The sequence below is a fragment of the Engraulis encrasicolus genome, chromosome 9, assembly GCF_034702125.1.
Source record: "Engraulis encrasicolus isolate BLACKSEA-1 chromosome 9, IST_EnEncr_1.0, whole genome shotgun sequence".
NCBI lineage: Eukaryota > Metazoa > Chordata > Actinopteri > Clupeiformes > Engraulidae > Engraulis > Engraulis encrasicolus.
Genome location: NC_085865.1, coordinates 51,913,040 through 51,928,372, shown reverse-complemented (window position 1 = coordinate 51,928,372; position 15,333 = coordinate 51,913,040).

The following is a 15,333-nucleotide window of genomic DNA, read 5'->3' as shown; positions in this document are numbered from 1 at the left end:
ATTCTCTTAGTCCCAAAGAATAGAACATCTCTGCTTAAATTACATCACTGCCTTGAACACGACTCTACCTAGGGCCGTTGGAGCTGCTCAAAGTTCATTGCTTCCCAATTTCTCCGGAGCTCAGAAAGAAGTTGCATTGCTCTTGACATGACTAGTAGCAACACCAAAGGTATAGGAGGGCGTAGCCTGGCTAGTAGTACAGTATTCTGGAATTCAGGCATAGATTAACATACAATGTTAATGTTTATACACAGTTTGTAGCCAGAGACAATAGCAAGAACACACTGGGACATAATATAGTTTGGGAATTATTCATCATTTTAAACAAACATGTATTAATGTTCATATTAATTCATATCCTACTACGAGGAGCCTTTGTTGGATCAGATAGTTGTGTTTCCTTTGCTACATTGTTGAAGGCCACATGCACACCAGATCAGTCTGCAATCTGTGCATGCTGCATCAAAGATCTGAAAGCCTCTCGGACTTCCAAAATGATTACAATTCCACTTGCTGATGAGCGTCCATGTTCAAATGGTTATAATTTGGTTGTAGTGGTTCATGCAAACATTGGGCCCCTTTGCTCATTGGGCATGGAATTGAAGTGATTGAAACATGACATAATTGCATGGTGGATTGCCATGATCATGACATGTCAATTACAACTAATTAAAGGCTCCAACAGCTGGCTGTGTTGCAACATGTTTTTTTTTCATTTGAAAATTAAGCAGTATGCTACAGGCAATTGAAATGTATTGAAGGCAGCAACAGGCATGCCATGGTCGCTCCTCCACAGTCACAAGCTGTCGGGGGATTTAATCAAGGCAAACTGTTGCGGACATTTGAATAAGTTTGCCGAAGTGATTGTTTCACACATATTTGTGTGACATGAGTGGAATAAACAAATGACCATGCTGATGTCAATTATATTCAGTGATTGCAGTCTGAATCCGTCACTATACTCTGGCTTAAAAAACCCAATGTGTGTTTTCACCAATCACAAACACACTCACGTACGCACACACACGCAACACTCCTTTGCTTACCGCACGCACACACACAGACATAGCTAGACTCACACACACAGACACAGACACAGACACAGACACAGACACAGACACACACACACACACACACACACACACACACACACACACACACACACACACACACACACACACACACACACACACACACACACACACACACACACACACACACACACACACACAATGAAAATCACCAAAGCACAGCCCATAGTCACCAGTCCCCGCATCTCAATAAAGTGTCTGCTTTAAATGGCATTAAGAGTCTTTTTCCAGCAAAACCCTGATTAGGGATGAACTCATGGCTCACAGGGATTTAGTGTGTTTTCAGAAATCATCTTGCCATTTAACATATTTGTACTCTTTTTCCCTCGGCTGAGTCTACTGCTGTGCCTGTGTGACACTGATGAGGCATCACACTCCCACACTCATGCAGATGAGGACACACACACACACACGCACGCACGCACGCACGCACGCACGCACGCACGCACACACACACATGCACACGCACACACACACACACACACACACACACACACACACACACACCGTAGTGACTTGTTTTTTCCCCTATTTACTGCTGCACAGCTTCTTTTACTTCTCCTTCTGTTCTCAGACATGCTGAGGGCCATTGATCCATTTTTCATGTGAAGACGTTTTACACACAACCAATCTGTTGAGGAGTTTTTAGTGTACCGTAACCGGAGGCTCAGCTGCGCGCACCCTCTTTCTCTTTCTCTCTCTCTTCCTTGCATCCTCGCCCTTTCTCACTGCTTCTTTATCTCCCATCTCTCTGTGCCTCTGTCTTTTTTCTATTTCTCTTGCCCTCTTTCTATCTCTCTTTGACTTTCTCTGTATTGTTCCTCTCTCTGTGTGGTATACACTCTCTTTGTTTCCTTGGCTGGTAAGAAATGGTGTTATTGAGTGTCAGAACCCCCTAGCAGGCAGACAGGGGTGCTGATGTAAAGGGATGAGGTGTGTAGGGCTAAAAGCATCCCTTATCAGACCCAATGACTCACAGCCTGTTAAACAGGTAATGGATTTGACAGAATGTTGTTGTTTTTTATCAGCAGAGGCCAGTGTAAAATGCTTTATCAGATCCAAGGATCTTAGTCATGTGTTTTTGTCTTTTTGTATATTAATATATTTCATATTATTTTTCACTATTTGTCTCTCTCGTACTACGGTATACTGCTGAATTCCAGCTGAAGTCACAGCTTAGAGGTCAAGCTCAGAAGTTGCAGCCACTTGTCTCCAGACTTCAGTCTCACTTCTAAATGGCCCCAAGAAGTTGTAACATTTACTATTTTATCATTTAAGCATTTTATTGCAATCTATTGCCCTGGAGGGGAAGAAGAGGGCAGAGAGAGAGAGAGGAGAAGAGATGAGAGAAGGGAAGGGAGAATATAGAATGAAGAGAGGAAAGGAGAAGGGGAGGGAGAGGAGAGGAGAACCAAAGCGGAAAGAGGGGAGAAGAGAGAAGAGAGTGGAGTGGAGTGGAGGGGAGGGGAGTAGAAAAGTGGAGAGATGGGGGGGGGGGGTGGTGGGAGGGAGGGACAGTTCAAGGGATGTGTCCAGTCAATTGCCTAGGGCCCCGACCAAATCTGTCCTCCATAGGGGCCCCAACTGTCACACCAGTTGCGGTAAACACACAAAACATAGGCTTGATCTCAACTTGTCACTTATGTAAAGTTATCCAAGATATATATCAGTCAAAACACAAAAATAGCACCACAACTCAGAATATTATGTCTTTATAAAGCCTTTTGAGGTCTCCATGTTTATATTCCGCATAGGGCCCCAAAATGATCCACCCCTGCACACACACACACACACACACACACACACACACACACACACACACACACACACACACACACACACACACACACACACACACACACACACACACACACACACACACACACACACTTTTCACTAGAACAGTATATTATTTTTGACCTGCAAACTTTTCCTTTAACTGTATTGCATATTCTACCACTATATAATATTGATTCTTTGAAAGATGAACAGAGAATGGTCTTGAAGGAATGTATTGGTGACATGGATGCACAAGTGCACTAGATAACGTCATCCCCTCTAAAAACGAATCCAACATGCAGGTCTCTCAGACCAGTAAATTGAGCTTGTGGAGGTGTGCAGAACTACACAGATTATAACACAGAACATTATTAATACATTGACATGGTAATATACCCAGTCTCTGCATAAATACCATTGATGAAGGGGACAGAGTCAATAAATTCATTTGAAATATGGCATTATACTCTTGGGTGAGTGGTGAAAAGGGCTCAGGTATGTTGGTGGAGATTGTAATTGTGTGTGCGTGTGCGTGTGCGTGTGCGTGTGCGTGTCTGTGTGTGTGTGTGTGTGTGTGTGTTGAAGGTGGTCCTAGAACTGAACTTCTATCCAGCATACAATTTCACCTCATGATATCTGCATGTAGCCTGGTGAACCAGCGCCACCCGCTGGACGGCAAAATGTTTTGTCTACGGGTGGGTCTGGCCTCGCATAATGATTCAATGAAGCCAGAATGCCATGAATCTGGCAAACCAATTACAACGTAAAGATGTGTTTTGAATCAAAGCGGGCAGGGTTTTGAGGGAAGGTTGTTCTCATCAACCATCTTCGGATGTATTATGCATCGAGGCCAGACTAAATTAGACATCCACATTTAGTCTGGTTTATCAGGCTAATCTGCATGCACACAACGTAACATGAAAAAAATGAACCCAGATACCTGACAGAGAACTACAGTACATGTAATTACACAAAGGTGAAAAACAGGACTGTTCTTAGATCCATTAGACATGTCCCACACACCGCCCATGGAGTGAAACTATTATTGGCCATGCCACTCAAGAGGTGTACATCTCTGAGAGAGAAAATTACAGAGTTTCAAGAGCCATTACTGGTATACTTCTGCTCGAAACAATTATTCCTTTACATCTGAATGTTCAAACCTCCATTTTCACCACATCAGAGAAAGAATCCATTTACAAAAAGTAGGCATTAACGTCATTAATAAGTCTATAGGAGAGAGTAACATGTAAGTATAAGTACTTGCGGATGTGATGGTACGTGATATATGGTATAAGTGTGTGTGGTGTGGTATATGTGTGTCCTGTTGTTTCATGAAACCAATCTACACAGACTGTGGGCCCAGAGATGTGTGTTGAAGAAGATATGAAAAGGGGACTTTATGTCCCTTTTAAAGCTTCTTTGACCTTGCTACCAGGGATATAAGAGTTAGTTAATCCATTGTGTCCTGGAGCGACATAGTATACGCTGCAAAGGACCAGTTCAGTCAATTTCAACATGCAGTTGTACTGCTCACACTACTCTGGACTTGTCAGTACCTGAGGTTTTTTGTTTTTTTTCTTCTTCAGCCTTTTCCGAGATCTTGGTCATTGTAATGGGGGCAGCGCTTTGTTTACATTTCAAAAAAACATTTTTATTTACTCTCAAAAACATCCAAAAGGTTATACAACATCAGCAGTCAACTAGCAAACAACAGTACCTTTCGGGAAAATATTTGGAGTAGACCAATGTCTGACGTCTATCTTTGGCGGTGAAGGACCGTTTAACAGACATGTCTGACAGAACATCCTACCGTAGGAAAAAACTTACAATGTAGGACTGTTTGTCAGAACACCGGCCAAATCCTACGGGTCAACATCGCTTCACAGAAAACAGGTACCAGACGTAGTGCGGAGGCAAGTCTCTTGGCGGAAGTACGTAGGATGGTGTGTGCGAGGCTAGGCTGATGTGCCCTTGAGCAAAGTATCTATCTGACCCCCTATTACACATGTCAATATCTTGTATTCACACAGCTATACAGTAAGATGCCATTAGAGTGTCAGCTAAGTGCAATGTACAAACAGAAAGCAAAAAGTAAACTGCAACATGAAATACAAAGTGTGCATCAGAGAAACTGATAAGCGAGGGTGCCAATATTGTCTCCATGGTTTCATCAAGATCATGCCAATATGAAACTGGCACCGATTCACTGGCAGTGAAAACAAAAACATGACAAATTAATCAAACAAACAAACAACTAACTAGCAAGATGGCTCTGATTTTTTGAGGAGGCGTCACTTCGGTTGCTAAGCACTAATGCCAATACTGTCTCCAAGGTATTATTATCAAAATCATGCCAATCTGAAACAGGTACTGATTAACTGACAGTGAAAACACCAACAAGGGAAGACAAAATAAGCAGACAAACAAATAATCAGCAGAATAACATACTGTATCTAACCATTTCCGTATCTAGTCATTGCCATAAGCAGCAGCATGGATACTGAACGTTTGGAGTGCCAAAAGGCTGGAGGCTAATGGTCTGGTAATGAACGCGCACACACACACACACACACACACACACACACACACACACACACACACACACACACACACACACACACACACACACACACACACACACACACACACACACACACACACACACACACACAGTATGCACATCTTTCACGTCTTCAATCTGGGAGAAATTCAGTTTTCATCATCTCCGATGCTGAATCCTCAACTGCATGCCTGGATGGAAATGAGGGCCTAGCACACACAGGCTAGTGCACGCTCACACACCACACTCGGCTTGTTCTGTTATCTGAAAAAGTTTATCAAGTCCATGGGCCATTTCTTGCTGGAAACACCAAACAAACAGAACCTGAGTTGTGAACTGAACTGAACTGAACTTTATTCTCCTTTTCCAAATAATGCTGTGAAGTAGTCTTGTCATCATGAAACTATTTAAAACATTGTCTGGATTTGTCAGATTGCCGTTATTAATATCACATCGAATTAGAAAAATAGGGAGAGGAAGATTAACTGGAGTTGGAGGCAACTTCAAAGTTCACTGGAATTATTTCATTCAGGATCCAGTTTCACAACGCATGTGTGCCCACACGCAGGCACACATGCACACCCGCATACACTCGCATGCGCGCACGCACACATGCACAAGCACGCACAACCACGCACACACACACACACACACACACGCACGCAGATATGACCACAATTGCTTTCCCACATCCTTAACATGCGTTTCAAAGTCACATTTTGAAAAAGGAATACTAATCAAGCTGAATGGAAATTCAGCATTCAGGTTTTTGTGTCATAATTACATTGTGAGCATTGGCGAGAAGCTCTTCTTAATGCTTTTTAAGCCATAATAAGATATTAGCATTAGGCATATTAGCTTATTATCAGTCACACAGCTCACGTCAATGTGATTATTCTAGCCTCATATTCACCCGGGTCTCGTCTTGGTTGCCTGTTTAATGTACTGTCTGAATGCTCTCACAAATAATTCAGTGGACATCCTTGCGATAAATCCTATTTTTGCGTAGTGGAAAAAGATAATTCCGTTATAGAGGATTTGTTTTTCTCCTCTCTTTGCCATCTTTTTCCTCTAAATAACGTACAATGCCTCAAACTCAACCACCGCTGCTGTCTCTCAGAGGCTTTGTCGATGACACATACTGTATCTCTGTATCTGACGCTACAATTGGCGCCAGCTGAAAAGTAAATACAGCCACAGAAGCAGGGGAGCTGAGGTGTGTGTAAGTGTGGTGTGTGTGTGTGTGTGTGTGTGTGTGTGTGTGTGTGTGTGTGTGTGTGTGTGTGTGTGTGTGTGTGTGTGTGTGTGTGTGTGTGTGTGTGTGTGTGTGTGTGTGTGTGTGTGTGTGTGTGTGTGTGTGTGTAATCCCTGTCTGATCTATGGTGGCTGCTATCCCTTGTATGACACTTCACCCTGCTATGCTGGTGGAGGACAGCACAAGGCCTTTACCACTCCACTGAACACACTTAGCTATTGGCCACACGGCACACAGGGACAAGCGGGGTATCAGATAGAGGAAAGCTGCTGGAGAAAGAGTGAGGGAGAGAGAGAGAAGTGAGGGAGGAACAAATAGGGAAAGCCTTTCAGGACACACAAAGAAAGTGTAAGAAAAGGAGAGAAATAGTTGTATGGCACGTTCAGGCCGACTGAGAGCAGTGTCAGAGCCCATTCTCACTCCTAATTGCAAATGGGCCAGCGTGTTCATATTGCGTTCGCGTAGCGTTCCTGAACCGATGTGGACATAAGAAGGTTCATCCAGGTGACACAGTCATGTGTGGAAAAGTTCAGAGCCCGGTATGAATGCGGTTGGTTCGCAAGTAAGCACTTAACCCTTGTAAGGTGTTTGTGTTATTGTTACATAGAAGGTGTTCGGGTCATTATGATCCAGGCATATAGAAAAATAATTTAAAAAGGAACAAATCATAGCTCATATTCACCCCATGTTAGGGTGGTTAGCAAGGCGGCGTCAATTAAAAGGACACTGACCGAAATCATACCACCAAACTGGTTAACATGGCTTGAGGACTACAAGTTTAGTGTTTTGGATTGCCCATCACAAAGCAATGATCTAAATCCAGCTGAGCGTTCATGGGCAGAGCTGAAATGGCATGTGAAATGGCATGTGTGTTGCCGACATACATGAGCCAGCTATACCAATTCTGCCTGAATGAAAGGTTCAAAATTCCTTCCAAATATTCACAAGACCTTCCAGTATTAAACTTTTGACTTTGATGAAAATACTTAACCATTGTGTAAAATTATTTCTCTCCTGTGATCAGGTTTAACCCTATCCAGACCAGGAGGGGGGCTAAAAGTGCCCACACCAAATTTGATGTAGTTTAACTCCTGAATGACCTAAGCTATGACTACGAAACTTGGTGACTTTTCCTGGAATTAAGTTGGCTACGATGTGATAAGGTTGTGGGTGTGCTCTGACAGCTCTGATCAGCCACATTCACATTCAGCACCATGGAGAGAGACAAAACATGTGCCTTATCAGGAGACATGTTGAGATATTAAGCAGAATTGTACATAATCTACTCCTGAGATCTACTTCTAATGACAAACCAAGAAGTGTAGCCCATGTTGGCTGTCTTGGAAACAATTCCAATAAACAACCCTCAAAGATCACACTTACATTCAGCACCGTGGAGAGAGGTGTAATTGTAAGTGACCTAGAGGCATCTAAAGCATGGGATTAAATTTCAAAACAATCCTCAAACTACAATCATATCTCTCAGCCTTGCAGAAAGAGAATCAAAGCATGTCTTTTAGGGATATAATTGTGAATTACAGTAATTTAGCAGAACAGTAATCCACTGTCACCCTGTACAGCTGTCTTTAGTCATTACTGTCATTGCTTATCGACCAGGACAAAGCACTGGCTTTATGGGGGACATACTGTTTATTTACTGTTACAGTATAACTGTTTATGTAAAACTGTACTATGCACCTGTAGTGTGGTCTGTGGTGTAGTAGGTAATCAGCTTGATTGGCAGACTGTTAGCTTGGCAGACACAGCAATACTGGAGCAGGAGACATACTAGTGAATTAGTTATTTAGAAGAAAGATGCCAAGCCCTGTCTTCTGGTTATGATCACTGTAATGGCTAGCCAACAAAGCTGGAGCAGAAACCACCTCTGCTGCTGAGGGGCTAAGTGGAAGAAACCTCACATCAATCTTCACGCATCTGCCGCTGTTACCCTATACACTGAAGAAAGCTGTGAAGAAAAACCCATTTATGTGTGTGTGCGAGTGTGTGCGTGTGTGCGTGCTTGTGTGTGTGTGGTATGCACAGGGTAAACATTCAGGTCTCTTACCCACATCAGTTGTGCTAAACGCTAGAACAACAGCGCATCACATCGTAAATCAGACAGTGATTACATTACACATTCACTGGAGAGAGAGATGCAGCACAGGGGAGACATAGAGAAAGGGGAGGTGTGTGTGTGTGTGTGTGTGTGTGTGTGTGTGTGTGTGTGTGTGTGTGTGTGTGTGTGTGTGTGTGTGTGTGTGTGTGTGTGTGTGTGTGTGTGTGTGTGTGTGTGTGTGTGTGTGTGTGTGTGCGTGTGTGTGTCTGTGTGTGCGCGCGTGCGTGCGTGCGTGCGATCAGCAAATTATCCTGTTGCTTTGCCACCCCAATTAAGTAGTTTTTTTTAATGGATAAAGTAATCAAAACACTATAGTGCACACAACCTACTCTTGCTCTTTCAACACAATTGAAGGAGGAATTTAGGAATAGGAATTGGAATAGGAATTGGAAGCCAGAGCATTTAGAAAAAAGAGGGAGGGGGAGGACAGACATGCAGACAGACATGCAGACAGACATAGAGAGAGAGACAGAACAAGAACGAGAACAAGAACGAGAGAAAGATAGTGACAAAGAATGAAAAAAGAACAATTTGAAGCACTGGGTATAACATTTTCTACCCTCTCATGCCCTGTGCATGCCAAGAGGGATTTCACAGGCTTTTTGTGTGTATATGCAGTATGTGTCTGTGTTTGTTGTTGTGTGGCTGACTGTGTGCTTGTCTATGTGTATTACGCATTGCTTTTTTTGATTATCCTTTGTGTGTTTAACTCTATGGAGGAAGCAGCATGATGGGCTTTAAGGATGAGGTGGCAAACACACGCTGGATCGCATGCACGCATGCAGGCATGCAGGCATGCACACATGCAAGGCAAGGCAAGGCAAGGCACATGCACACATGCTCGCATGCACTCAGCTGAGGGGGCACTGTGCAGGGGAAACATTCTCTGTCGAATGGCCGTCTTGGTGTGAAAGTCCTCCACCACCACAGAACGCTTGGTTATATTGTCTAGGCCCTAATTTCCATCACACACACACACAAATGACATCACCTCAGTTAAAGACTAGGCGTTAGACAATAGACTAGCTATAGACTAGGTGTGTGTTTGTGTGTGTGTGTGCGCGTTTGTCTGTGTGTGTGTGTGTGTGTGTGTGTGTGTGTGTGTGTGTGTGTGTGTGTGTGTGTGTGTGTGTGTGTGTGTGTGTGCGTGCGTGCGTGCGTGCGTGCATGTCACATACTTTATTTTTTTTTGTTTCAAAACAATCTGTGTTTGAGAACAACTGACAGAACAACCTCAGAACATCACATTGCAGGACCAGTTAGGAAAAAGGAGAGAAGGCAACAAGAACAAGGAAAGGAGAGAGAGAGAGAGAGAGAAAATGACTGTCATCCAGACAGGAGAAGGAGAGATGAGGGGAGGGTACAGGGACAACTGAGAGACTTCCCTGCTCTTCAGCAAGAGGACTCACACAGCAAGACTACACCACAAACGGAAGTAAAAAGTGCACAGGTCTCTTCAGAAGAGGCTAGCCCTGATGACCACAGTCTGTCAGAATTTGGGCAGAATGAATCGCTCGCTGCAACTCTCTATAGACACTGTGAGATAACATTTTTCCAAGCTAGCGATTATGTTAGTTGAAGTCAAACAAACTTATATTGCAACAGCAAGCAGAAAACGGAACACAAAAGAGAAGCACACCTGAGTAGAACAGAAATAGAGTAGCATCCATGAGCGTGACTCGAGAGCTTGGAATATGCAAACACTGTAATTCTGGAGTGGTAGGATAGGCACACATTGCCTTACCAGCATTCAGAGGAATATCTATTTTGCCCTATATTGTCCTAAAACCTAGACAATACCTTAACAATACAATTTCCAGATCATTTGCAGAACTAGTTGTTGATATTCTTAAAAGTCCTGCTACATTTTCAGAGCAAATATATTCATATGGATATCATCCAGTCACACACTTACATTCTGTTTTTGTTTATTTATGAATGTTGTCGTGATGATTTGTATTTATGGAAATGTTATCCCTTCTAACGTGAGGGAGGAGAGGTGAGAGGAGGAGAGAAGATAATGAAGAAGTGAAGAGTGATGAGTCATGAAGAGAGGAAGGTGTAAAAGGAAAGAAAGGAGGATGAGAAGTGTTTGGGCTGTCGGGCAGGTAAGGTAGGTGGAGATTGCACACATTGGGTTGGTGTGTGTGATGAACGAAGGTATTGTGAGGTGACTGAGAATGGCTGTTGGCAATCATACCTTAGTTCCAGACGTATGAAGTCCAGACGTATGAAGTGGGGGCGGAGGTCTTGAAGTAGAAGGAGATGTCAGCACTCGTCTCCCCCTGGAAGGTGGAGAAGTGTAGGTAGGACGAGGGTATAAAATGCACGCACGCACACACACAGTACTTTTTGGCACAGCATTTTTCAAAACAAACTTCTAATCCACACTGATCTCAAGACAACGACAAATATGAGAGATGCCTTCACAAGAGCCATGACTCATGAGAGAGAGAGAAAAAGAGAGGTTACACAGTCTTCAGACTGACATGCCAATATTGAATCAGCAACAGCAATAAAAGACATGGCATTTCAATTCTACCTTTTTCAGTGCCATTTCTGAGTATCTGACTGGCAGAGTGACTGTCTGGTGATTCCCCTTACCACTGACCAGTTACTGGATAGCCACACAACTTGTTACGTGTAAGAGGTATAGTGAGAGTGAGAGAGAGAGAGAAAAGAAAGAGAGAAGGGCAGAGGGAGACAGAAAGAGAGGAAAGGAGACAGACTGAGTAAGAGAGTGAATAACACAGAGACATAAAAGTGGATTAAAGTTTGCTGTACTCACCATTTCCACAAGGACATAATTTGCTTCATTTCTAGTCAGACACCACAAGCTTCCTGAGGTACCACAGGCTATTTTGGAGGGTGTCCAGGGGTGCAGACTTATGTTTTATGGTGTCTGTCTTTCTCTTTCATGTGGAACAAAATATAGGCTACTGGAAAATGTACATCGCTCCAGTGTCCAGGCGAACAGCAAAACCCTCCTGATATACCCCAGGCTTATGGAGGGTGGCCAGCAGAACAGAACTGCATTTTAGGTGCCAATCTTCCTCTGTCGGGGGAAACAAAGCAGGGAAATGCACACTGCTGTGCTGCCTACCAAAAACAGATCTCAAGTGAATAAGTGTTTCCTCACCTGAAATGTTTATGTACAAATAAAAGTTTATATATTACGGTTGGTCACTGGAGCAAAGAGAGTTTCACTGCTCAACTTCAAATCCTTTAGAATAAACACTGCACCTATAAACTAATAGAGTTTACAAGAAGCCATTGCCTTGGTGAACAATTGGATTGCTTGATGGATGTGATGGGTGCAAAAACAGTCTGAGTACAGCCATTTATGATGTACCTTCAACCTTGATTTCTTAAAAACGTCTGTGCAGCTGACACTTCTCTGACGATAGACAGAAAAAAGAAAGAGCAAGATGATGTGTTCAAATATGTACCTCAAAAATCTGCAAATGTGAATGAGTGGAATACTATAATTTTACGTCCACTGTATTTTGTCTCACACATTAACTCTGAATCTGAAAGAAAGAAAGAAAGAAAGAAAGAAAGAAAGAAAGAAAGAAAGAAAGAAAGAAAGAAAGAAAGAAAGAAAGAAAGAAAGAAAGAAAGAAAGAAAGAAAGAAAGAAAGAAAGAAAGAAAGGGTAAGTATGTGTGTGTTTCTCTGTAGACATTTGTTTAAAACATATCCATCCCCCGTATAATTAAAAGATAACATTGGCCTTGTCATCGTCTGCCTTTAATTGATTACTAAACTTTTGAAGCGCCACCATCTTTGCCACTTGCACTTTTAAAGTAGGCTACTGAAAAGGCAGCAGTGGGGTACACACGCACACACGCACACACACACGCACGCACGCATGCACGCACACACACACACACACACACACACACACACACACACACACACACACACACACACACACACGCACACACACACACACACACACACACTGGACCTGAGCTTAGCAGGGGACTCTGGTGCTCTGGTGGATTCATCTCACTTCACACACACAAACACACAGAAGAAGGAGATGTGGTGCAGGACTCACACGAGGACATACATGGGAGAGGAGCAGGAGACGAGCGAGGCTGGGGAGACAAGCAGGCTTATCAGGGAGGCCCAGGAGTTTGTATGGAGAAACTGTTTATCTACTCCACACCACCGCTGAGGCTTCAGCTCACTTCTCTCTCTCTCTCTCTCTCTCTCCCTTTCTCTCTCTCTCTCTCTCTCTCTCTCTCTCTCTCTCTCTCTCTCTCACGCATGCATGCACGCACACCGGGATGCTGGATGAGCCAATAAGCCTATTCCAACCCCCTGTTGTGACTAGATGATTTGTTCTTGCATATTGTCTCTTAGATTTCCCACGTCATATGAGCTGGTTGTTGTTGGTGTAGTGATGATGAAGAAACAGAAGAATTATCTATCTGGCAAACAGAAAAGGAAAAGTACATTTCAGCTACATAAATGTATATCCATGTAATCATATTTAAAAGGATAATTACATACTGTATAATATAGGTGTTAATTGCTGCCCTCAGGCTGAAGGTATAGGTCCTGTTTACCACATGACTGTGTAATAGCCTGCACCCTGAAGACTGCTAAATTCTGCACGTAGTTCTCTTATGTAGGACTCATGACTGGTGTTCTCTATGATGATCTGAAGGATGGGGAACTTATTATGTTATTGATTTGCTGATTTATTTATTCATGAACTGTGTGTGTGTGTGTGTGTGTGTGTGTGTGTGTGTGTGTGTGTGTGTGTGTGTGTGTGTGTGTGTGTGTGTGTGTGTGTGTGTGTGTGTGTGTGTGTGTGCGCACATGTACCTACTTAAAACTTTACAGTGTTGCTGCTACACATATAATTTTGTTGCCTTCGATGAAATGACAATAAACGCTTGAATATTCACTCTTCAATCTTGAATCATATAATAATTAAACACTTAGAGAGGGGGAGCAACTGGAAATGTTAAGTGTTGAATTAACTGAAAGATTGGACTGGTAATCCAGACGAAGAAAATGCCAACAGCTATCTGGAGCTGGTTCAGTTCCATGCCATAAATAAGCAGCTGATAACTTAACTCAAGCTATACTGTATGTTCCTTTATGCCAAGACCTTGGGCCTTGCCTAGCAAAGCCATGAGTGTTGACTAGCAATCACTGGATACACCCCTAGAGCAGCATGGAAATACATGAACAAGGACGCTCGGTAACACTTCCAAATAAGGGGCCATAATTAACAGTAAAGTAGCTACAACCTAATACTTAAGTAAGGGTTAATAATCATTACTTAATGGCACATTAGACACATATTAATTGTTATTAACGCATATGTTGAACATTAGTAAGCAGTTACTTAACTATTAGCTAACTATTACCTTGTGTTACAAGTTAATAGCATATTATTATTTATCTAATAGATAAGTAAGGGCACAGTTAATAGTTAAGTAGCTATCAGGTCATACTTAACTAAGGACCAAAATTAACACTTACATAATACAAAAGTAAGGCATAACTAATGGTTAATTAATACTTAAATATTGAGTTTTGGGACCCTTATATTAGAGTTGGCTGAGGATAACTAATGGTTAATTAATAGATAGATATTGTTGTTTGGGACCCTTATATTAGAGTTGGCTGCGGATAACTAATGGTTAATTAATCGATAGATATTGGTGTTTGGGACCCTTACAATAGAGTTGGCTGAGCATACCTAATAGTTAATTAACTAATCTACTGTGACATCTAGTTTTCAGTCGTTCAAATCACTGTAATAGTGGCAACAGGAGCCATTATATAGCAAGGATTAGACGTACACTTCTCAATGATGGTGGGGTGATGAGATGTAAATTTTTCATGTACCACTTATTAGTTTTAATGGTAAAAACCCTGCAATAAATGCAGAACATTATGAAGAGTAATAGTTTTGAAGCGAGACTAAACCATTCCTCTGTGATAATTAGGTTAAAGTTTGAGAATATTAGCTCCAAGAAGAGCAGTGCATGATGGGTACGCAATCTACAGACAACAATATTTCGGTATTATTTAATAATTAGATATGCCTTGCTTTTGTATTAAGTAAGTGTTAATTAAGGTCCTTAGTTAAGTATGACCTAATAGCTACTTAACTATTAACTGTACCTAATCTAATGATTAAATAATACCGAAATATTGTTGTCTGTAGATTGCGTACCCATCATGCACTGCACTTCTTAGAGCTAATATTCTCAAACATTAACTTAATTATCACAAAGGAATGGTTTAGTTTTGCTTCAAAACTATTACTCTTCATAATGTTCTGCATTTATTGTAGGGTTTTTACCATTAAAATTAGTGAATGGTACATGAAAAAATTACATCTCATCACCCCACCATCATTGAGAAGTGTACGTCCAATCCTTGCTATATAATCGCTCCTGTTGCAACTATCACAGTGATTTGAACGAGTGAAAACTAGATGTCACAGTAGATTAATTAATTAACTATTAGGTATGCTCAGCCAACTCTATTATAAGGGT